This window comes from Tauraco erythrolophus, chromosome 11 (assembly GCF_009769465.1).
Source record: "Tauraco erythrolophus isolate bTauEry1 chromosome 11, bTauEry1.pri, whole genome shotgun sequence".
In the NCBI taxonomy this organism is placed as follows: Eukaryota; Metazoa; Chordata; class Aves; order Musophagiformes; family Musophagidae; genus Tauraco; species Tauraco erythrolophus.
This window is the reverse complement of record NC_141475.1, coordinates 7,752,197-7,777,973: the sequence shown is the minus strand read 5'-3', so window position 1 is coordinate 7,777,973 and position 25,777 is coordinate 7,752,197. Positions and strand designations below refer to the sequence as shown.

General features: G+C 36.5%; 1 protein-coding gene across 1 annotated transcript in view; it reads right to left on the bottom strand.

Moving 5' to 3' along the window:
• Nucleotides 1-25,777, bottom strand: part of CLSTN2 (calsyntenin 2) — a 225,056-nt gene that overhangs the window by 27,801 nt on the left and 171,478 nt on the right. The window lies entirely within an intron of this gene.

Sequence of the window (25,777 nt, the reverse complement as noted above, 5' to 3'; positions counted from 1 at the left end):
TGAACAAACAGCAATCACGAATAGTATTATGCAGTCCTCCCTTTCAGGGAAACACAGCTCGCCAAGTTTCCTGACCTGGTCATTAGAACGTGATGCCTCACAGACACACGTCAGATATTTTATATAAAACAAAATGAATGACATGCCTGAGTTTGAGAGACCTTGCATGACAAAAACTACAGGCACTAATACTTGACACTTTTCAGAGAACTGCCCCAGAGTATTTCTGTTTTACAACCCTAAACTGCATCACTTAGGATGCCCCAAGTGCTACTAAATGAGTGAGCAATCCTTCTCATGCTTAACCAAAGCAACAGTATTTTAACATAGCAAACCCAAACATTTTGGGATGTCATATACACAGAGAGTGGGATGATGCTAGTCTGATTGCTGTATTGACTGATCAATGGGACAGTTACATTTTCCAAAGATGATGCTTTCTGGAAATACAAAATCACATAAATTCCAATTCAAGACCCCAGCAACTGGGCTCCAGTGCTTCCAAGAAAAGTGCAGATATCCAACTGCAGATGTCAACACTAGATAAAATACTTTTGTTTTTTCTGACACATTCTGGAAAATAAGATGGTGCAAGTGTAGACAGCTTGCTGAAGTCCTCAATCCATCACTTGCATGCTTTTCCTTAAATTTCAACACATAAACACACCAAGTTTTATTTTAAATGGAATTTAGGCACTTAAAATCTCAGCTTGGCATTTCCTGAGATTTCAAAAGCACTCAAGTCGGTCAGGTGCTTAATTTTCATACAATTTCATTACAGCTTAGGTACACACATATATCCCACCAAAAGATCTTTAACTCTCTGTACTAGGTCCCACTGTAAAAACAAATATTCTACAAGGAAGCAATAACATTATTTAAAAACTCTGGAATACATCCCAGTCACTCAGCAGCAGGTAGTATTTCATGCCTGACCATTTAACAGGCAACAAAATAACATAATAAGTAATTGTGGAGTGTAATTTGTTATGCTGTCATTTCAGACACCTTCACCTTCTTCCATAGGAAGTCAATTTTTTCCCTGCATGCATTCCACAGTGGCAATGGAATGTAATATGATGTCAGTGAAGCCATGAAAATAAAATTATAAAACATACTAGTTTGGCAAATAAAGACATTTTAATCATCTCAAGTAAGAACTTTATTTTAAAAAAATCTAATTTATGAAGCTATCCTAATGAGACAAAATTACAGATGAGTAGGCTTGGCTTTCAAAGATGGCTGGATGCCTAAGTTGATCTAATCACTCTATCATGTCAGTCTGTCTCTAAAACATATTAATCAAATCACGGCGAACAAACCAGCTTGAAGTCTTAGTGATGAATACAAGCCATTGCATTGGAATATGCTTTTATGAAATAGATGAAAACAGACTCAATATACATCCTATAAAGTAAGTTTCCCAAGACACTAAAGCTCAGCATCTCCTGATTAAGAATGTCAGAGATTTTTCTGTTTTATATTGGAATGCCTGGAAAGGACTAAAACTGAAGTACTTTGGTCTGAGAAGCACATGGTGCTTAGAAACAGACTTTGCTGGTCTGCGCAACGTCTCTTTTCATGGCTTTGTACATAAAGGCTGGGCATGCACACGTGAAAACATGCACTTTACACCGTACAGGGTTTTTTTAGCCTCACTTAGATCAGCTGGGGCATACTCATGCAAAATGGATCATCCACCTCTTTGGCTAGATACACAAAGAGAACTTGCACTTTAAGAAGCATCCCAGTGCCTCGGTTCAATACTGAAGAGCCAAGCCTATTCCCAGCCCTCTGACCAGCTTCCTGAAAGTGCCCTTAAATACTGCTCAGCACACCACTGGGTTCACCCACATAAACAGCTCTGCACACCCTGTCAGTGCTACTCAGTACGTACTCGGAGTCAACTCCGACCATGACGTATCTGGGGGAGGTTATAGGGACATTATTTCGACATGCACATTCCACTGTGATTTGAAAAACTGGATGTCATTTGCCATTGATGCTGGCACCATGGATGCTTATGAATCAGACCCTCTTTAAAGGATGACAAATGTCTAAGGCTTTATTTTAAGTTTGCAATCCTTTCATATCAAGATTAGAAGATGTTCTATGTTTATACCAGCTTGGATGAAAAGTGAAAGCCCAGAGAGTCTAGAGAATAAAATCTGTGCATTCATTTCAGAACCACAACTACTGGCTACTCCAAACGACAGCACAAAGCAGACATATTCTAGTACGGGTGTTTGTAACTACATAACACAAATGCAAATCCTCTTCCAAATTAGCTTTACACTTTTGGAAAAGCTATACCTCGGTGGAGGCAGAACAAATTCTGGCTAAGCAAGGCCTCTCTGAAAACTTGCTATCCACTATCCCACAGACATTGTTGCTTCTTTTATTCTGCTCTTGCTTACCTACTGCCAGCTTCACAATATTTCTCTTGTGTTAATTGCTGACTACTAATGTGAGCTGGGAGGCTCACAAGAATAAGAGCAGAACTGCTTTGCAAAACAGATTTTTAAAATTCCCTTTCAGAAATAAACCATCCCAAATCCTAAATTCTCTGGGGGAAAAAAGTCCCAGAGTATTGGTTTTCATCAGTCATGATATTTCACTGTAAACATACTTCAAACATAAAGAGAAAATAATAAATAGAAAAATGCAACAAGGTGAAGGTACATTCTTTTAACAATTTCATCTGAAAATGCTAAAATGCTTTCAACCTACCTGGAGTGCTCTTTTCCATCTTGTCTTTCATTGTGATTTGGCTACCATCAGCAGAGTGGTAAACACATTGAGTTAGGCTAAGTTTTATTTTCTGAAAGAATTTTCCATTTCAAGTATTTGTAAGCAGCAATAAACAGATTTATCCTTTAGGTAATTCCCTCATTCTTATATCCCTCTGATCCACAGCTCTCCTATCCAACTTTCAGATACTTTTTTTCCAGTACCTCTATTACTCTTTCCCCTTGATACTAGTTTCAGCATTTTATGTTTTTACCTATAGCATTTAATCTATTATAGCACCTTAAATATTAATTGATACCAAACCAGTAAATTCAATACCATGGGAGTTTGTTTTTTTTTTTTTTTAATTATTCTCTCCTTTTCCCTCCTTTCTATTTTGTATTTGTTAAAATATGTTGCTAACAAACTGGTCAGCTCACTGGGTCATATTCTTTCATTAACTCTCATGTAAATTAGACTGAATTCCAGTCTTACTAACTGATTAAAATTTGAATAGTTGCACGAGAAGAAATTATCTAGTTTCTTCTGAAAAAAAAAAAAAATCCTAAATAGGTCAGAATGTCAGCTGTGTTGTGGTCGTGCTTGTGCCCAAAGGTCAAATGCCAAAAGAAATGCTAATGGGACTAGAGCATCTCCTCAGAGGGACGCTCTCTGAGGGCTTGGGCTGAAGACACTGACTACTGGCAGCAAGTTATGTGCTAAACCTTGAAAACGCTGTGGTTAGTTAAGAAGAGTGTAGTAGTCATTGCAAATAGCTGGCTGGGGAGGCCAACCTGACCAATACGTCACTTCTGTCACAGACTAGAGGTGTTTTAAATCTGCAAACACAGAGCTTAACTTTTTGACAGGGAATAAAAGATATACATAGAAATCATGAAGGTGTTCAAATCTCCTCCTCTCTTTTCCTTCTTATGGAAAAAACTCTTGAGTATGATTTCCATTAAACATTAACATTGAATGAATTACTTCACTTCTACAATTGAATTCTTATCAGCAGAGGTGACTTAAATTGCAAAAAGAATGTGCACTGCTGTTTGCTCAACCTAACTTTACAGAATATAAATCATTCTGTCTGAACTGGCGTGCATCTGCTGGAATGTCACTCCAAGAGGTACTGGCCTTTACAGAACTGTAACTGTTTATAAGACCATGGAGCACTTTGGTAGCAGGCTTTTTTTCATCGCAGATGAATTCTGTGTCCTCTCAATAAATCTGCTTTGTTTGGTAGTATTTCAATAAGTAAAACATTTAGGCCACTCTATAACCAAGACTATAGTGGAGAAGGCTATTACATTCATTTCTAGCAAAACGGGATCATTAAGGAAGGAAGAACGACATTCACACAGGGATTACAACACCCAAGCAGCTAGAATACTAATGCTTACCTCTGCTTGCAAGGCAGTCAGGGGCACACTTGGGATTATAAATTGCATATTTTTGTAAAGTAGCAAAGAGAAAATTAGTCATGCTTGTGTGTCACTGTTTCTGTACAAAAATGTCCTCTTCAATGGCTGTGCACGCCTAGAAAAATGCAAAGTCTACAGAAGGTGAAGAAGGTGCTGCTTCTCATAAACTAATAAAGAGTTGCAGCACATCGTATTTTCATTAAGAGGCTGAATTATTATCACACTCATCAATTAATAGTTAGTATTACTAATTATTGTTATACGTTTATTAACAGCAACACTTTCTTTGGATGTATATCTACTATATTTATAAATCTGCCAGTTCCTCAGAAACATATTTATCTCAAATCCTTTACGGAACATGTACAGTGCTTATACAAAAACCTTAACAATGGAACAGTTTCCTTGTTTGCAAAAATGTCTGCACAGAGCTGATGGAGGTCATCATTGTGAAAATTTTGTAAACATGCAGAGACAACTCAGGCTCTGCGTTTTTATCTCATTTCCCTAAAGACGACAACAAACGCAGGGAGTCTCCCTTTGATCTTATGCTTAAAGGCGTCGGCATTGTCCACCCAGTTACAGCACCCAGATCAACCCCCCTGCCCTGTTCTGAAAGCAGCCACGTGCTTTGGAAATCTGCTTCAAAGCACGGCACCTGTCACCCTCGTTCAGAGCACGGAACGCAGGTGATATTTGGATGGGGATAGGGATATTATTTTGAGTTTTAAAAATATCACATTTTTCTTTTCATCACCAAAATAATCCTTTCTGAAAAAGCTTTGTAGAAATTTACAAATTTGGGGATTGTTCTTTTCTGTTGGTGGCACTAGACATTTAAATGGTTCCAATATATTTCGATAGAAATTTTTTTATGTATTTTGATATATCCAAATATCTTTATTATATATTTTTAAGGCATTGAGAGAAAGCACTGTACTGCATACAAATAGGAAGCTCAAAACTAAAGACTTCAGGGTTCTGAATGACAGTTTCATTACAGCTTTAATACAGACCTAAAGAATACTGCCACTGTAGGAAAGAGAGCCTGAAAAACATATTAATTTAGAAACATTTGGGAGCAGATTTAAGTAAAAGTGAAAAAGTTACATATATTTGCAATTTTTAAAAGAAAAATGTTGCATATTTACATATGCAAAATAAAAATGACATTTCTTAAGAATTTTAGGCAGTGTAGTCATTATGCACAAGATTGATGAGTTTTTCATGAAGGCAATCCAAAGGTGAGTGTAGAAAAGGCTTTCACATGTCGCACGCTGGGGCTTAGAACTGTTGTCTCTGATGAACGGGAACTTTAAAAACGTTGTTGAATGAGCTTTTATCTACTACTTTAGAAACTCATTTAGTATCTTAGTTGTTTTCCTACTGTCAGTTCTCATCCACAGACTTCTACAATTACTAGAAGTTAGTCTAAAACAAGAAAAGAACATACTTTAGGGCATTGCTTTTGCTAAAACTCTGCTGCTCTCTTTTAATTTCTTCTAATAAATCTTTGACTTAAATTTCAGTAGCTGAGCTACCTGCAAAAGCTGATTAAGTGATATAGGGAGATAAGTTTGAGTTGATTTTTTCTCTTTTTCTCATTGTCTATAAGCACCTTATGATTTCTTTGTGCTTGTGGGTTTTTTTTAATTATCCCTTCACCACCAAGAATAAAAGACATACTGCTACAATTGTCCTAGGGTAGACTGCAAGTATGTAATTCAGTATATACACATTCTGCACTCAGGATGTGCTTACTTCATTAGATACCCAGGTTACCTAGTGTATTTCTGTTTTCTAATGAACAAAAATAAATTTCTGCTGTGAATATGCAGGCTTTTAGTAAAAATTTGATTTTGTGAGAATCAACAGGTATGCACCTCAAGTTGGCTTTGTGCTACAGTATAATCTGCCAGCATATTCATTTTGGGGAAGAGCAAAGTGCAAACACAGACTAATCAAATTAATCCAGTAAAAAAAAAAATTGTTAAATCTTGTAGCATTATTTATTCTACTTCAGTAATAGACTCTGTGCATTACAGCAGATATTTGCCACGTGTTGGCTTTACTTAATTTATACATTGCTGAAACTGAAAAGGATTAAAACAGCTGTGGCAAAGGGTCAGTATATTCTAGACCACTAAGCGGAGCTGTGCAGATTACAAATATATCCCCAATATCTCCACAACCTCTTCAGAAAACTTTAAATAAAGCTCTAAAATATTCATATTATGTACTGGATTTTGTAAAAATAATCGCTTTGGGTTTCCCTTTCTACATTTATCCTTTAGCAGCTCCCTTACATGACACATTTTTTCCTTGTCTGTAAAATCAATATGCCCTGCCTCTGAAGTGGTGATAAATACAGTATGCATGTAGTAATTAAGGCAGGCCAGAAAAAAAATGCACTGCATATGGGAAAAGAAAGAATCAATATACTCCCAGCAGTTAAATTAACAGGTGACACATTAAAAAGCATCATCACAATCTACAAGTTCAGTGTTTTTTTCCATAAGAATACTGGTGCACACTTAACCTCCACATAAAACCTGTAGTTGGAACCTCAGCCTGCATAGCACTGCTCAAATTTGATCACAAAGTCTCTCTGAGCATGTTCCTGAATTCTAACAGCTGGTGGCAGGCAGCAAAGGAAAAAACCACCCAACCAGATTGCTTTGCTCTGGACCAGTGCTTTTATGCTTATGAGACTACAGCCTCACCATTCCTCCAATTGTTAGCAGTAGTGGTTGTTACATGGAATGATTTGTACTCCTTTGTGAGGAAGCTTTTCCATAGCTACTACCTGTATCAGAACTTGGATTTCTCTAATACGTATGCTAATGTTAGGTCAGCTTCGTATATGGGGAGAGAATTTGAAAAATTAAATAAAAATTAAATTAAAAAAATGTGTTTTAAATGTACTTCTTTTAAAACTAGCTTTCAAAGACCTTAAAGCAGCATAACTTCTGATCTGTGCATTTTATTGACGTGTAATTCTGTGATCAACAGAATCAACGCCTGGTGATCAACGCCTGTCCCATCCTGGCTAACGATCGCGCAACAGGTAAATCCCGACACCGCAATCCCAGACAAGCAAGAGGCCCGAAAAAAAGAGCAAGAAAGAGAGCTAGAACTCTTGAGAGTCCGAGAGTGAGAGGTCCCAGAATAGCAAAAGCCCTTCTGTCCAGCCAACCCTCATCTATATACTGGGCATGACACTGTGTGATATGGAATACTTCATTGCCCAATTTAGCCCTCAATTCTAAGTCTAAGTTCAAACCATAAGGGGAGTTGTGGATCCTTTGTCCTGGCGGCCATGGTCCCTCCCAGTCTGTTGTGCTCCTGCACACTGGCAAAACATGCCAAGCTGAAAAGTCCTTGAGTACCAACTATAAACATCAGTGCACTATCAGCGTTCTCATAGAGAATCCCAGACTAAATCCAAAACACAGAGCTATTCTAGCTGCTAAAAATTAAAACGAACCCTGTCCCAGTCAAAACCAAGACTCTTCCCTGCCTTGGTTGCATACATAAAAGGAAGAGAAACCTCTTGGGATTATATTAAGGTGGGTGAGAGCCACAGGAATCTCATTCTCAAGGCTCTACTGACAGCAGAGCAAGTTTGAGCTCCTAAATGAGATACCAGTTACATACCCATAGACAGCCAATATGAAACCCTGACAACAATGGCCCTAAAACTCTCTTCAGATGTCACTGTATTGCCACCAGATTTAGTCAGCTAAGCAAAGCAGAAGATATTTTCCATGACAGTATATTATGAAACAGAGGAATTGGAGGTGAAGGATTGGGAGGCACTTCTTTACCCTTACAAACTCACTAATTGAAAAGAAAATGCAGTTTAATGCTGATTGTTTTAAAATTATATTTGGTATACCTTATAAAATAAGTGTTTAAGCATAAACTATTCGGTACACCATATTGAGTATAAAACTAATGGATTCTCTCATGTACCTTGCTCAAGTAAATGCTATATGCAAATAAGTACATAGCTAATCACGGTCCTTCCAAACTGCTATTTTCAACTGTTTACTCACTGCCTAGTCCATGTTTTTTCTTCTGTTTAACATTTACACAGAAGAATATTTACCTTCACTTAAAAAACCCACAAATTTTCACAGACTGTTTAGGAAACAGCCCTAAGATCTGTCTGATATTCTTAGAAAACACAGGTAGAATATGTTATTAGAATACCCTGAGTTCTGATATTTATGATACAGTATGGTTTATTTAACACATCGAACAGTAGGATGTCCACTAAAACATACAGAAAATTTAGTGAGGGAAGTACCACCTTTTAACAACTTTTTTTCTCTTGAGAAATACCCCAAGAAGATCAATTGGTCCAAAACTAATTCCTGAAAATATATTTATTTAGCATGCTTGCCACGTATACTTCTTTATAGCTACTGATGTTCCCATAGGAAACACCTTGTTGCATTTTATCAGAAATGCCTATTTACCTTTTAGTGACAAATAAAAGCAACCCTTTCTCTCTCTCCTCAGCCCTTTCCCCTCCATGTTCATTCAAACGAATGTAAAAGGAAGAGCAAGCACCTAAAAGAGGTGAGTCTGCATTTAGTACTAGACATACAGATGTAAGACATGTTTTGATCTTTGTTTTTCTGAGATAAAAAACTGCATTTCACAGAGCTCTGTAGTGTATTTTTTTTTCCTGAGGTTGACTGACACAGCAAATGTCTTTCATCTCAAAGAAGAAGGTGAACAAAGACACTGCAGTCACCCTGTGGCAACTGAGGCAAATGTTTTATTACTGTGAGTTAGTTTTAATCTGATTTGTGTATCATCCTCAGTTTAAAAGAGCTAAGTACATAGACCTGACTCTGAGTTTTCCTGATTTATTACCTGTTTTTGTTTAAACTGCCTGCCCCATATGCTAGAGAGAGGATGTTAATTGTAGCATTGACCTCTTTGCTAGATAGATTCGCTTAGTCTCCCTTGTGCTATTGGCATTCTGCCAGGCAAAGTAGATCACTGTCTTTCATCACAGTATTCTGTGCTCTCTTCTGTAATCGGAGAGCCCACTCCACTCTCTTACTCCATCATTTAATGAAGCCAACTTTATTCCAGCCACTTATGACATTTGAGTCATCTGCAAACCAACCTTCAGAGTATAAAAATTGAAAGGAATTAAAAAATGTAATGGTAAACCTCTAATCACTAACTATAGAAAAAGAAAGGAGAGAGGAAAAAAAAAAAATCAAAGACATCACTTAGCTTCTCATTTTCCAGTCCTCTGACAAAATTTTTCATGATATGACTGCTGGCCCCTTTCCATCAGAAACCATTCTATTTTGAAATATATCTGGCAATTTGCCTGGATAGATTCTTCTCCTGTCTTACTCTGAGAAGAGACCAGACTACTCTTCTACCATACCTAAAGACTTTTACATAACCATAAGATTAAGAAGTGAGTGAGTGGAGAAGAATGTGCTAAAAACAAATAAATGATTCCATACTTTCCAGCTTTTAGTTGTACATTTACATGTATGTATGCATAACACATATAAATATGCATATGCATACATACACATACAGACTTTGTTTTTTCTTCTTACAACCTAGAGTGAAATAAATTTGAAAACAGGTCTGCAGAACAGTTACAGATTTCCAATGTTTCAAAATAGAAAAGGAAGGAGGAAGGTTGTTTTCAAAATATCAGCATGGCATAATCATTAAAATGAATAAATCCCAAACAGCTCATATCAATGTAAATATTTTCTTAGACCAGTTTGTGGTACTCTACCAGTTGTGAGTCTCTTATTCTAGTTGAAAAGACTTCAGGGCACTTTGACAGCTTGTATCAGAACAAATCAATCTAAAAACTGCTGAAAAAAGAAATCATCAGAGCATCCAAAGATATATAAAAAGTTTTCAGAAACTAAATATTTAATATCTGAGTTGGACTGAAATTGAAACTAAACTATTGAAGTGAAACACAGATAACAGAAAACTGATAACTTCTAACTATACTGTTAAATAAGACTATTATTGATATTCCTTCAGCTTCCTAATAACAAAGTCTTGGAAGTTAATATAACATAAAATAATTTGTATAAACTGTTATAATGATCCCATAAAAAAAAATAGTCATGGGACTAGAAAGTAACATGTTGGTTATTCTTCATTAGTAAGGAATTTTTTCCTGGTCATTAGACTCTCTCTCTCCCTCAAGTAAATAAGCCTAGTGAAAATTATTTGAATATGGTGTTCTGAATTGGGCCACCACTCTTTCCAGGCCTTCTATGCTGAGGGGTGGTCTTTAAATGAGAGTATATAATGGGTGCAGTTGAAATGGCACCCCATTTCAGAAGCAATACTCCCTTCTTATGAGGCTCTCAGAAACTCTTGCTCAACGAAGGAGACAGCACTGATTTCAGCAGAAGTTGGAAAGCCAGGAGGTGAGATGACCAGTTAAATAAGCATTTAGCAACTTTCTCTACTGTTGTTTAAATAATAATTAATAAAACAAAGGTTTCCATTCTGGCTGCTCTTTGTTCTTATCATACTCATTACCTTCAACAGAAAGCTTTACTGAACAGTAATTCATACTGGTAGTGTTACTCTATATATTTTTTTTTCCTATTAATTAATACCACTTCATCATGAAGTAACAAAAGGCATAAAAGTACCCTCATGTAAGGTAAACCAGTACTTAGTATCTCAAAGGAGTATTAGATAACTGTTTTGTTTTCAGCCTTCTTAAGAGGAGAAGAGAGTCTACTAGACATCAGAAAATGTTCATTGTACAAAAAAGCCCACAGTCATCAGACTTTCTTCTTCGCATTTTATAAAATATTCCTTTAGCAGTGGCTAAAAAATTCAAAATCTTCATTAGGACAAATACAACTCTTGCATAAATGCCTTCCTTTCCATGTGCGTTCTATACAGAAGTTCCAAACACAAAACAAAACATAACATGGTAGAAAATAAAACAAAAGAACCCACAATAAATACTCAAGATTTGCTGTGAACATCCATATCATAATGAGGTGTGAGTTCAAAGTCAGTTTTGTAGCATAATTATGCATCCTGGCTTTTCCTTCAAACTAGTTTTCCGAATGTTACACAGCATACATTTAAGGCTTATGGAGCATTCAGTTGAGGTTTTATGCCCAGTGTTCCTGATATCACAGAACTTTTGTAAATCTCAAAAGAACTACTCAAAATTTGTCAATAGATCATGAGTTCACTGAATCTCTTAAAATCCTGTGTCCTTACTAAATCAAAACATTTTTCTTTAAGAATACTCAGGTAAGTATTTTTGAATCGTGCATTCACTCATCAACAGAGTAGCAGGAAATTAAAAGGTGAGTGAACCATATATATAGCAGGGTTTATCAGAAGTAGAAAAACTCTGTATTGCCCCACTTAATGTACGCAATTTCTGCTTAGCTTTTCACACTCAGCTAACCATGACGATTATGACCAACTCTGTACTTTTGATCCCTTTGGTTGAGTGATCGTATTTTTGACCTGTACACTTTATAGCTCCTTCTCTATTGTCTTTATGGATTACAAAAATAAATACGCAGGCCGCAAGCCAGATGGGGCTAGAGGAAGGGGCAATGATTTCTTTTACCTAATTTAGGTGTTACAGTTGGGTGTGCATTTTAAGTGTGTCTCCTCTTCATAAAACAGGTAGCTAAATTCCCTCTAAAGTCAATAGCAGAAAGTATATTACTTTGAAGACTTTCAAAGAGACCTCCAGTCTCCTCAGCTTTCATCAACAGAAAATTTTCAAAAGCTTATTTAGTGACAACATTAGGCAGGTAAAAGGGAGGTCCAAATTTAGTCTGTAGAGCTAGGCTGAGGTGACCCCCAACCTGATCTCACTTGAAAACAAGCACATAGTATGCTTGAAAAAAAATGCATTTACCATCTGTTTACATCCGTCATACAAATAACAAAAGTTCAACTTCAGAGTTAACATAGCTGTATACTACACAACATTAAACCCTTATAAAATTTTGCAATTACATTTCAGCAAAATGTAAAATAGAAAGCCCTGCATTATCTAAGTATGCCATATGGAGTCCTAAACAATAACAACAAGCTTTCTCAGCTTCTTAGTCTAATATAATTCTTACCACAATTTTTCAAACTTAGTCAAATGCCAAAAGACAGCCTAAGTGTGGCACTCCCATATTTGTAGCATTACTACTGAGAAAATTCACATGATGCTTTCAAGTTAGAGAGGGCCGAGAGGTCTGTTCACCATTAGATAGGAGCTCTGTACATACTGCACAAACCTACATACACACTAATAGTGAGACCACATAACATTTCCTCTGCAATTCCTGCTCAAAAATACACCAAATATACAGATAAGGATTTCTGGCAAATAAATATCTTAGAGATACAAATATTTTATATATTTCAATAGAAAATATACTAATGGATGCCATTAAACTTAGGAGAATTAGGACCCATTTGAAATATTACATAGGTAATGGTTATTACTAAGGCTTATTTATAAATCTGTATTTAAAAAAAAACGCAAATAATTTATAAAATGCTTACCAAATTTTAAATCTCATTCACATTATTGGGTTGTAGCTAATTTGTGGTGCTAAGTCAGTAATGAAAGATAAAAATGCATATACAGGAGCCACCAAACTCATTGCTATCCTACATGTGCATGCTCTACAACTACCACCTTCACATCAGCGAGTAATGCAAGCTGCAGTCTAAAATTAATTTAAACAAGTGCTTAAATAATGCTAAAACAAAAATGAAGAATGCTAACGTCACATTGTTTTCAAATACACCATCAGCTTCCCTTTTACCCCTTTTTAATTATTTGGAAAAATTTCATGTACACTTGAAAAATCAGCATTGGCACGAGAAGAATTTACTCTTTGTGAAACAAAATTTGGCCAGCGGAAGCTCCTTCTATTACCAAAGCCAGATGATGATCTAAAAAATTAATCTGTGGGTTTTTTTTAAAACAGAGATTAGCATTTGATCAGTTCCTGCACATGTAATATTTATGGATGAAAATAATTATAATATCCCAGTTCTATTAAGCGGGAACTGGAATTATGCTCTTTCTCGATTTTATTCAGAAGATAATCCTACCCATTCACACCTTTTTAGCAGACAAACTAAAAGCAGTTTTCTGTTGGACATGCTCACTGCTTCCCAAATGTTTCCCATTTTAAAGGGAACATTTACACCAACGGTCTTTGTCAGGTGCTTCAAGATGTAGCTGTTAATGTAACAGTTACTCCTATTTATTTGCAAACCATATCAACGTTCCACAAATGAGTTACTTGCACATATAAAAGAATAAATAAAGCTATCAAGGATAATGCAAAGAACTTTGCCTTGGAAATGCAGCATGGCCACTGTCAGCATGGATTTGCCCTTTGACATATACTGTTGTGGAGAGCAGGAAAAGACAGGGAAGAAAGAGGCATTATACCTCCCACCGCGAAATGCGGCAGCTTGTCAGGCTCAATAAAGTATTTCCTTGGTCCTATCAGGGTGGAAACCAGCTTCTTTCTAAATGGAAAGAACAATCAATATTCTGAGATGAATGTACTTTCTACCTAATAATGAAACATGGTAACATTTCTTTAAATCAAGTTGAATCAACTCTTATCTAACTGAATCTAAAGCATAAAAAGAAGAACCAAAAGCTTAACCAGAAAAAATATTACAAGCTTAATTTTCTGCCTCCAACTTTAAAGGGCTTATATGAGTTTTTAATTTATTTACATGCCAGATATTGACCTACATCATGATTTCTCAGTATAAATTTTCTGTTTAACATCTCTTTAAATTACAGCAACTACTACAAATGTTATATATCCAAATGTCTATATATGTGATCAGAGATTAAGAAATGCGAAGACTTAGGGAGATAATGCCTTTGAAAATTACTCACAAACTGAACACATCACAACTTAACAAATAAGAATAACATTAAGGAAAAAAAATGAAAACCACCAGATCCTTTGACCTCCTACCTACCTGAAAACTAACAGCCCAACCAACTCATTTGTTTCATAGTCTGAGACCTGAAATCTGAGTGATGTTATTTTATTGAAGCTTTCAATGAAATTTTTGAATTTTGACTATTAATTCTTTTACAAAGCATGAAACTGTTTTATTTCCAAAAGCTACACATTACTATCATGAATACATCAATGAGAAGTGACCAAATAGATCAGGGATAATGTTTTCATGTACATTGAGGCCCAAATTGTGTTAAGTCTTACATTCTTGCATTATTAATGTCCTTTCTAAAATTGATTGTGGGCTTTTGAGTAAGCTATCTTTGAAGACAGCTGAAATGACCTTTTTGGTCTGTGAGTTTATTCCCACCTCAAGACAGCATATGTAGAATTCAACTTTAGTTCACTCATGAGGCCTCATCAGTCATCTTTGAATCTTATCTGGAATTTAAAAATTTCTCTGATCTCCAGGATCTGTCTTCTGCTCAGCTGATACGTGCAGGGATTCTACCTGTTAGATACTTCTGTTAAGTGATTTGCAATGAACTTTTTGCTCTTTGGAAGATTCAGAAACATGTATGGTCTGCAAATGGAGTTCTCGTCATTAACTAAATGTAATACACGTTTAACTAGCCTCCTGAAACATGTAGTATTTGCTGGAAAACCAAGGAAATACTTTTCAGTATGCTAATCATACTTAATTAAAAAATAGACTAAGAGTGTTAATATAAAACAAGCTCTCCTATCCTTTGCAATTACCTTTCAAATATTAATATACTGGGGTTTTTTTTCAGTTTGCTTTCTAAAAACCTGACTGAAATACTAACACTTAAATGTTAAAAGTTACATTTCAGTCAGGCATCTTGACTTCTTGCTGCTCCAAGGGCTGAGATTTCGGGCAGCTGAGAAGTCTGGCTGTACTCCTGAAAGATATTCAATAACCTTCAAGTATTTTTTTTTCTCTGAGCTTAAGGAGGTTGCACTAAGAAAAAGGAGGTTGTCACTGTTCAAAATGGGATGATACATCCCTCCCTTGCTGTTGGTACCCAAACAAATATAATGCTTGTTTCAGTCAGTTATTTAGACTTGTTATGAAGGTGCAGAGAGTGTGATTAATGCAAACTAGACTCCAGAGACAGAGCAAACAGGCTGGTGGTAGCTTGTTTGCTTTTGAGGGAAACATTTGGGCTCAGCTCTGAAAACCGGATTCTGAAGAGACCTCTTCTCTCCTCCTCCCTCTCACATATTCCCATCTACTCACTTTGTTAGACCAAAGCACTAGACTCCCTTTATCTATTCAAATCTCACAGGAAATGCTATGTCCTATTTTTCATTCATGAAATAAGTATCCAGTCTCGATACCTCAGTTCCCACCTACCACCTGGAAAATACCAGGATTCCTCAGCTGGGTAGGCTGCACACAGACGAAAGCCCACCAGAATACTCCCCTGGGCTAATGACCTTTCTGTTGCTGAAAATGGTACCGCTGGCTCTTTGAAGGCTTTCCATCACCTGGCAAACCCTTCAAAGGCTTGCCATATCTGAAGGAAGCATTGACACTGCTTGCTTGCAAGGGTTGCTTTAAACGTACTCAGCAAAGGAAGATAGAGCTGACACAGGCATTAAACACCCTTTCATGATTTCCACGTTTTGGGAAAGGTGATTTACTTGAAAGACATTTGCTGTGTTGAAGGCACACAGTGCGAATCAGAGATAAAAGAATTCCTGTTCCAACACAACTCGCATTACATCGAGAGGATATCTCCAGAGAATCACTTAGCGTTATTCGTATGGGAGCCCGTTACGACAATAATTTTGAATATTGCTGCAGTGTGAGATGGAGGTAGCTATAACTGCAGAAAGACACATAAGAAATAGATGCTCCTTCTCTATACAGATTAGTGTTGTATTTACTTCGGTTCCAGCAGGTAATTAGGACATAATGCAGAGAAAAGCAAATGCTGTTTTGTTTTTATTGCAGATAAAAGGTGGCAATGAGTCATATTTGGCTACCTTAATAATTTCTGTCAAGTGAAGAATGGTTGTATATCCATGCTTCTGTATTTATACTCAAAGATAAGTCAGGAAATTACACAGCCCAAATATTATGCATAGTCTCTTTACTGAAATGGTAACTGCTGGGCCTTTAATTATATAGCTGGCATTTTGCAGACAGGCTGATTATATGTTATATACCATACAGAGGTAATTAGGTATCAGCTATGTTTGTGATTTTGCCAGAGAATGTCGTTATTTAGTCAGTATATAGCTTGCTTTCAGTACTAATCACAATCATGTTCTTAGGGCTTTTATGGGAGGAAACAAGTCAGCATTGAGGGCCTGCATCCCAGAATAGTCCTGGGCTGACGTTAGGGACATGAAACAAATAGACTGTGGGAAGAAATTTTCAGTATCAGTGTTGCACAAACCCTAAAAGTTTTATGGATATCATTAAACTAATTATCTAAAAGTTCCAACATATATTCACAGTTGAGCTGGCTGAAATTTTCCCTGTGAAGCACTGTGTGCTGTTTGGAAAATGGCTGCTGGATTACCGACATCTTCCTAAAACAAAATTACTATTGATAGAAATGGGACAAATGTTTTTTCAGGGAAAAAAAAAAAAAAAAGAACATGGAAAAATACACCTTTTTATGTTCAACAAAATGTAGCAAAAATGGTTCAGAATTTTTCAAAATTGTGTATCACTTTTTTAAAGAAAACAGGAGAACAAAATCTGAATATTGAGGACACAAAGTCCATTATGATCCTTTGAAGTATATTAGAACAGACTCAAACCAATTCACATGGAACAAGAGCAGATATTCCCCCTTAACATGCCTAGAACCTTTGGCAGGGTCAAAAGGTAATTTGGGATGAAAACTCGTCTCTCACAGTAGATTTTTTAAAAATAAAATATCCCTCAAAATGAAACTATTCATCCAATACTTCTTTTTGATTTCTTCAATGCCATATAGAAATAAGGGCTTATTTATCTGCAGTTCCGTTCCTTCTCATTTTGCTGTGATTCTGCTCATGGCATCTTCACAATTAAGAGAAAGAATGGCAGACATGAAGTGATTCAATTTTCCTCAGGTACCGCAGCAGAGCAGTTTGCTTTCCCCAAAATGGTATTATGTGATTCTCCAGTAAAAAATTATTCTTTGGAAACAAAGCATAGACTTTTGTACAGCAGCATCAATGTCTCTCCTCTCCACTTTCTCTACTTACTTTCTCCATCTTCCTATCTGTGGTCATCTTTTTCCTCCCTTGTCTCTTTATCTCATTCCCCTGCATCTTCCAGTACTTCTTTCATTTTCCTGTTCTCATAGCAAGAACTAAAGCTCTATCTGTATTTCTGTCTTGTAGGATTCAGAGATCCTCATACTCAACATATCCTGTTGCTTCATTGCTACATTTCTTCCTTCCAACACTCGCAGGCAGACCCAGGAAACAGCTTCATGCTTGTTTGAAAGGTGTAACTATTCCTCATGGAGAAGATTAGATTGAATTTGCATTGCTTCTTTTTAAAGTACTCATCAATTCATGACTGACAACGCCATTTTAGTGTTTGCTGTTACATTCCATTCAGGGACTGGAAATCACTTGTGCCCTATTCAAAGATAGCGTGCCAAACCCAAAAAATTAATTTATCAAACAGATAAAGTACATATAGGGATAAGGAAAAAAAAGGCTATGAAGTGATCATGCACCAATAAGAATTGTTCTGATTACATATAAAAAGGTAATTATGATCATACAGAGGTAAGCCGAATCAATAGTAAAAGTAACTTTGGCCAATATTTTTCCTGTGAACCATAAAGCAAACATACATCTTATATATCAAAACAGCCCAAAGAATTTTAATTTAGCCTATCCATTGCTATCAAGACCATAAATCCCATAAATCATTATAAATGTAGATAACTTCAAAAGATAAGTGGAAACACTCAAGGTCCAATTCCAATCTAAGATACGGAACTTCTGTCATTCTCTATATACTACAGCTATTAAAATTAAGTTTTGCATGCATGAGACACATTTTCCAAATAGGAAAGGAAGGATCCAAAATAGGATCCAAATTCCAAATAGGAATTTGGAAGGATCTCTTCCTTCCAAACAAAGAAACTGAGATCAGAATTGGGTTTATGTATGTACAGCACGACATATAGGCAGATTACACTCAGCAACTGAAGACTGTGAAGTATCCATGAATGACACCCATGTATTATTACAGCACTGTCTCAGAATTTACTTTACTTGCCCAAGGCTAGTGATTGCTCTACTTGGTTTGTTACTCATATCCACTGTAGCACCACCAATCCTGAGATACTTAATACCATTGCATGGGAAATATGTGAAGTCATGTTCTTTCCACACCTAACTTCTATGCTGTAAACAAAATTATGTGAGATGGCTGAGTTTTTTTATAAATTTGTACAGAAAAGTTTACGAAGTTCACATAAAAATGCCTCCCTTTCCCTTTTACTTAGATAAGTAGCAGACCTACAGATTTGAACGGGTGGTGGATGAAGCCATTACTATAAAATAAGACTTAGCTTTTAAAAAAAAAATTATCGGGTTTGCCTTTTATGAAAAAGCAATTTAAAATCTCAAGAATACATGCAAAATACAGATTTTGATATGTAACTCTGTATCTCTTGTCTATCTGTACCTGGAGGTGCGTTGAAGCAATCTGTATCTCCTTTTGAGATTTCTTTTCTCTCTAATATTTACTCTAACTCTTGCAGTATGACAAAGCATCTTCTGAATCATAAGCTTTAAGTATTATTTTTTCATTTAATACTTTTTATACTCTCACATTCTAGCTCTACAAGAAAAGATTCTGAAGCTCCTGAAAGGGCTTTGTAAATCAAGTGTTTCCTGATGATGACTAAACACGTCTGAAGGGTGTGAAGACAGGATGCACTCAGTGTGAGAAATCACATTTACACTATGTCTGTCACACCAAAATCACAGCTGAAAGCATAGCTAATTTATTTTCAGAGAAAAGACAATTCTCTGGGGCAGCCAACTATCAAAGTGCATCGATGAGAGCATCACACAGCGCGGGGCTGCGTGCTTCCCTCCAGGAGCACACACCCGCCCGTCCCTCGGCGCACAGGGACTGACAGCTGCCATGCAGCATTCCTGTTGCTGATTAGGTTCAGAGGACAGCATCACCGGCTGTGCCAATTAATCATGTACCTTAAATTTAGAGTATGGCCTATTGAAAAAATTACAGAAAAAAAATGCATTTTTTCTGGCTACTAAAAGACACTTGTTTGAATGTTGATTTTCAAATTATGGGCATGATCTTAAGACACCATGAATGCATGCAGTCATGCAGGTTTCACACTTTGTTACTCTGGATGTTATCTTAATTCCCAATGCATACGAATACCTACGATACATCAACAGATTGTTTGGATAATCCAATATAGTAAAGCTTTCATTTAGTTTTCTGAGCTGATAATTCAAATAACCAGATGTACTGAAATTTGAAAATAATAACAAAAAAATGAAAACGTTTTGCATTTTTGATGATCTATTTCAAAATAAAACTGTGAAAAATACCTTGTGTGCCTTCAGCACATACAGACACTCTGCAACTGACTATGCAGCACACATCTGTGCTATTAAACTACTGTTTCAGCTCAAATAATTATTGTAAGATGCCCTTAAACTATAAGTATCTGAATATTTTTGCTGTTAGCAGAGGTATCATGAGATAGGAAATTGATAGATAATATTTTTGAAGGCATGGAATTCAAGGGAGATGCTTTTCATATTAGTTTTATCAATAGTATCAGAGAGATACACACTTTTTCAAACCAAAGCTTAAAAGTAGCACTTCCACAACTTGGAAGTCAGGTATTTCTAGCAGAACCTGATATATTTAGTGTGCAAATTTCAAGAAATATTATTGATCTGTTCTTTCAAATTTTCAAGCAAATGTCAGTTCATATAAAGCCAACAAAACTTAGGAATTAAGGCAGGACTAAGGTACTGGAATCTACATATTTTTAAAGGATGAAGGGTGTTTTGCTGGATGAATGTATGACACCTTAGTCCATGTACACATCAAGAACTGAGCCTTTATGAAAAGCTCTGTGGTGAACAATTAAACAGGCTTTATTCTTTTCCTGAAAACTTCCAAGGCAAACGATTAAAGGCTTTGCAGAAAACCTTCTCTTGTAAGACTCCACCAGCCTAAATGTGTTTCCATACGTCCAAGCCATTGCTATGTGTACCACAAAACTGAAAGGTGGGTGAGAAAGGCATTGTTGTGTTTTAATCAGCTGATTAATGTAGGTGGAGGTTTATTTTTGGAATGCATAAATTCTTAAACAAAACAAAACAAACTGCTTAACATGTATGAAAACTGCAATTGCAACTTCAAATTAGACTGGCTCTTATATGTAAGCACGTGGATAGTTTAATGAAAACCTCTGTAACTAAATACTTCAAGTGCATAGGAAATGGTATGCCAGCTCAGGGCTGTGTATTTCTGAAATCAAAACACAATTAGTCCACTTGAACCAGAAAGTGACAGTCGAGGAAGGGAAGAACAGTACTACAAGGAATCCACGTATGACATTCAGAAAGGCCTCTTCTAGCAATTCTCTGAAGGAAACTGGACGTTTCCTGTTACCTCTGCTTGCAAAGCAGTATGGTCTCTTATTGCATACACACTAGAGGCAGATTAATAAAATCACTTTCTGTTTGAATTGTAATACACTTAACTGTGATCCTAATTCTTTTTCTATTTACGTTAAATGAGCACGGGGTGGTAAGTTACTGCAAGAATCTTCATTAAATCAGTCACATTCCCTTAAATATTCAGAATGCAGAAACTGAAGAATGAATTTGAAGTCAGGGTCTCTGTGCTGGCCATGAAGCATTACAGCAAACCCTTATTCAGGAGTGCATCCAAATCCAATGATGTCAGCAGAGATGCCTGTGAGAGGGACCTTGAGGCCACTTAGGCAAAGAATAAAAAATGCCATGCAGGCCATATATCCAATTAGAGCAACAGCAGTAAATTGCTCTGAACAAATTTGAGCCCACAGGTTAATTGGAGTAAACAAATTGAAAAGGAAAAGGCTGTATTTGTAATAAAACAATCATTGTAAGATTGGAAAATAACTTAGCAAGACTCTGAACTCTGACTAACTGCTTGAAAAAGTGCAGTAAAATTCTTCAATGCCATTAATTGTCCATTTGGAAGAATATTAGCCCAAGGCTTGGAAGATCGGTGCGCTACCAGCCTGCAGCTTTTCGTCTATTTTTAAGCAGGTGTGAGCAAATTAGGAATAGGAACTTAACTGGCTGCTGTGAGGATACTTTAAAACTTGGAAGGTATGCCATAATGACGGAGAACTTTGTGCAACAGACATGTCATAGTGATGTTTTTTTTTGGAAATATACTTGCTGATGTAAGATTTTTATGATTTATGTAAATACTAAAAAAGTAATACTAATAAAAATATTACAGCTATCAATAATAATACTAAAGCACGTCAGTAATTTTCCTGAAATTATGATTCAGTAAAGTTGCAATTTTTAACATTAAAGTTGCGCTTAGAAACATAGTTTCATTGGAAAACAATTTCTTCTAATGGAAAATCCAAGTGCAGATCCTGCTTTTGCCTAACTAGGAAGCTTCTCTAGGGTTCATTTCCTGCTTACAAGGAACATGCGACTCTAAGGTAAAAAATGCTTTTAAGACATGAAATTATTCATAAGGATTTCCATTTTCTAGCCAGCACTAATAATGCTACTAAATTATAAATGAATTCACAACTATTTGTAACATAATCAGGGCTGAGATGCTGCTTAATGTTAAGTTTCAAAGTAATCCTGGCTCTGTCACGCTCTGGCAAAGCTCATGGTTCCAAACACATTTTCAAGATTTCTTTTCTAATTGGTGGCATTGAATTAAAAACCGGCAGAGTTACCCTGACCTTACTTAAAAGCTGCTGACGTTCCCTTTACTCTTACAGAGTGTATATTTGTTCGGTAAGAAAGAAAAGGTTTGGGTTCTCAGCCAGTGCAGTAGTAGTTGCATGGAGAAGAACGGGGCAGACTTACACCAGTTGAGGCACTGGCTTATAAGCTTTGCAGATGCTTAATGCAGCCCTCGGGAAAAAAATAAGCCCACTAATGTCATAATAGTTCAATATGGCCAATAGGTATCAATTCTTCTGAAAGTCTAGTGAATACAAGAAGTGTTTTTTTAAATCTATGTCTTAAGATAGGATCTCAAAAAAAATGAGCGCCCTTTGTGAAAAATTAAATTGATTGCATCCTGGGCTGCATCAAGAGGACCGTGGCCAGCAGGTCGAGGGAGGTGATTCTCCCCCTCTACTCTGCCCTCGTGAGACCTCACTTGGAGTATTGCGTCCAGTTCTGGAGCCCCCAACATAAGAAGGACATGGACCAGTTGGAGAGGGTCCAGAGGAGGGCCACAAAGATGATAAGAGGGCTAGAGCACCTTTCCTATGAGGACAGGCTGAAAGAGTTGGGGCTGTTCAGCCTGGAGAAGAGGAGGCTCCGGGGTGACCTTATAGCGGTCTTCCAGTACCTCAAGGGGGCCTACAAGAAAGATGGGGAGAGGCTGTTCAGCAGGGCCTGTTGTGATAGGACAAGGGGTAATGGTTTCAAAATAGAGGGAGGTAGATTCAGATTGGATATTAGGAAAAAAATTTTTACCATGAGAGTTGTAGAACACTGGAACAGGTTGCCCAGAGAGGTGGTGGATGCTCCATCCCTGGAGACGTTCAAGGCCAGGTTGGACGAGGCCCTGAGCAACCTGATCTAGTTGGAGATATCCCTGTTCCTTGCAGGGGGGTTGGACTAGATGACCTTTGAAGGTCCCTTCCAGCCCTAACCATTCTATGATTCTATGATTCTATGATCTTTCTTCAAAATCATGTAAATCATAATCGTTTGGTTTATCCACCACAATTATTCCTAATTCATCCCAAGAGTTCTGTAAATAAGAAAATTCGTCTTGATGATCTACGGAGGTGGTATAGTAAGAACTGACAAATCCATATTTTAAAGCTAAATGTCTCCTACAGTCTTAGATGTGGAGTTGTTAATATGGTCACTTTCACACGATGAATTACTGATATAAGTTTCATTAAACCATTAGCAATCATAATAATATATTTTAAAAATATTAGGCATTAATTAGAGAGTCACACATAAGGCTGGAAGAAATTTTAAGAGATCATATAAAGTCCACCTCTCTCTGTCAAGGTTGCACCAAGTACATCCACTGCAATCTGAATAATAAACATAAGAAAGTAAAATTTAATGGGCAAAATACAAAAATGGAAGATTAGTAAATTAAGTTCTAGTTTCATTTTAATGCGCATTTCATTAGCAAAGGATTTGATTTCTGTAATCAAATATTTCATTTATAATTTAGTAGTATTATTAACACTGGCTAGAAAATGGAAATCCTTATGAATAATTTTATGTCTTAAAAGCATTTTTACCTTAGAGTCACATGCTCCTTGTAAGCAGGAAATGAACCCTAGAGAAGCTTCTACAAGTTGGATTTACGGACAACAATACAATAGGAAGATTTTGATTCAGTTAGCTAAGTGTGGTAGACTGAGTTCATTGGAATCTGACCATAATGTGATCTGCTATTTTATTTCATTTGACAGAATTTCACTTTATTAATATTATGCTCTTCTCAAACCAGCACCTGTTCTTGTGCTGTGCAAATGACTCCCTCTTGCCATTAATTCTGCTTTGGATATTGGCCAGAAAAGTCTCCCCTGTAAGATCATTCTATTTCCTACTTCTACCAGCCTCTAATCCGTAAGAAAAGACTCCATTATCCTCAGAGAAATGTACGCCCTGAAGTCTCTTTCACATGTAGTCACCAACCCGGCAGTAAAACCAGCTGCACGCCCTGTGGCCTAATGGACTTCAACAATCAATGATGAGCTTCGTGAAACTTGTGTGTCGTATCTAGCATTCCCATGGCATAATGAAAAAAACCCTGGAATGAAGATTATTTTTTTTTCTTGTCTTTTTAGGTGCTAGAAAATCATTGCATTAGAAAATAAGGTATTCAGCTTTCAAGTTAGAACCTTTCTCTACAATGTATATTCACTATTGCATTGTGACAACACTGCTGTGAAGCATAAGAGTTTGCAGACTAATTTGCACACAAGGTGTGAGCTGCTTTTGTAGCCTTGAAACTAATGTGCAATACTTCACAATAAGTTTCAAAAATAGGGATGGCTTAATTACAGCTCTAAATAATGAAATTCCTTAATCATACTGATAGATAAAGCACCTGAAAGCCTTGATTATGTACTGTAGCTGCAGCATGTCTTTGTGTTGTGATGCTGTAACTTCAATGTGTCTTAGTAAATTAGAGCCATATTTCGTTCACGACGAAATAATTCTATTATAATCCACCTTTCTTGTTGCTAAATTGCATCAAGCAAGCATGTCAGTTCCGTAACACTTGATGACTACAGTTAGGCAGCACTCTATGTTTATTTTTTAGCTGCATAATTAGAAAGCTGCTCAGTTATGCATTTTTACATACTTGTTCATTATGTGCTTAAACATACGCATTTCTGGGCTTTGCTATTGCCAAGAGACTATCCAGATGTAGAAAGTAAATCAATGGAAAAACAACACCATACTTTCTTCCTGAAGTGTGGACATCCAGAAACCATGGCTCCAAGGCTGTAATAAACAGCTCGTGCACATAGATAATTGAATTTATATTTATTGATAACACACACTATTTATCTCGTAACCTGCATTTGGAAAGATAAAGATGTCAGTCCTCCCTTTGTGAAATGCTTCAAACACTGCCTGAATGCTCCAAAGTCAACCTGCTTTTCTTGAAAGATAAATAACATAGAGGTCCTGGGAAATTGCCCAAGTAGCAGATCTTGCTCTTCAGCAACATTTTCAAAACAGTTTATGCATGTTTTGTACAAACTTTAGTGGCATAACTGATAAATCAGGGACAGTGTAAAATATAAATATCAGAAATAGCTGATATATAAGAAAACAAGTATGGCTTCATCTTCACATGCACAGCTTGATTGGGAATTTCTGTTCTAGATTTTGTATTTCTAGAGTTCCGACAGTACTGCAGAAACAAGGCAAGTTAACAGACACTTTAATCCAGTTTGTTTAGCCATATTCATAACTCCATACTGAGATATTCTCTATGTGAGAAATTAAATTGATTTGGGAGCCTTCCTACAGTAAGCTTTAAGAGTGTAATACTTCTCATTATTTCATGGTGCTATAGCCACTTTTAAATTCTTTTTCATTCCATACAGAATTTCTTTCCTGTTTTTTTTTTTTTTTTTTCTTTTTTTCTTTTTTTTTGGTCTCTTCTTTGATTTGATAAAAAAACGGTTGTTCAGGATCTAAATGGCTTGCTTGTTGCAACAGTTCTAACTCCCCTAGGTAATGATCATAACTACATATGTGAATAACAGTTTCTCATGTAAGTAAGAGCTGAAAGACAACACATAAGACAACACGTATTTATCATTTTCAGAAGAGTAGACCTAGCTCATCTTAAGTCTTTGGGAACAGGTTTGAAAATCCTAAACC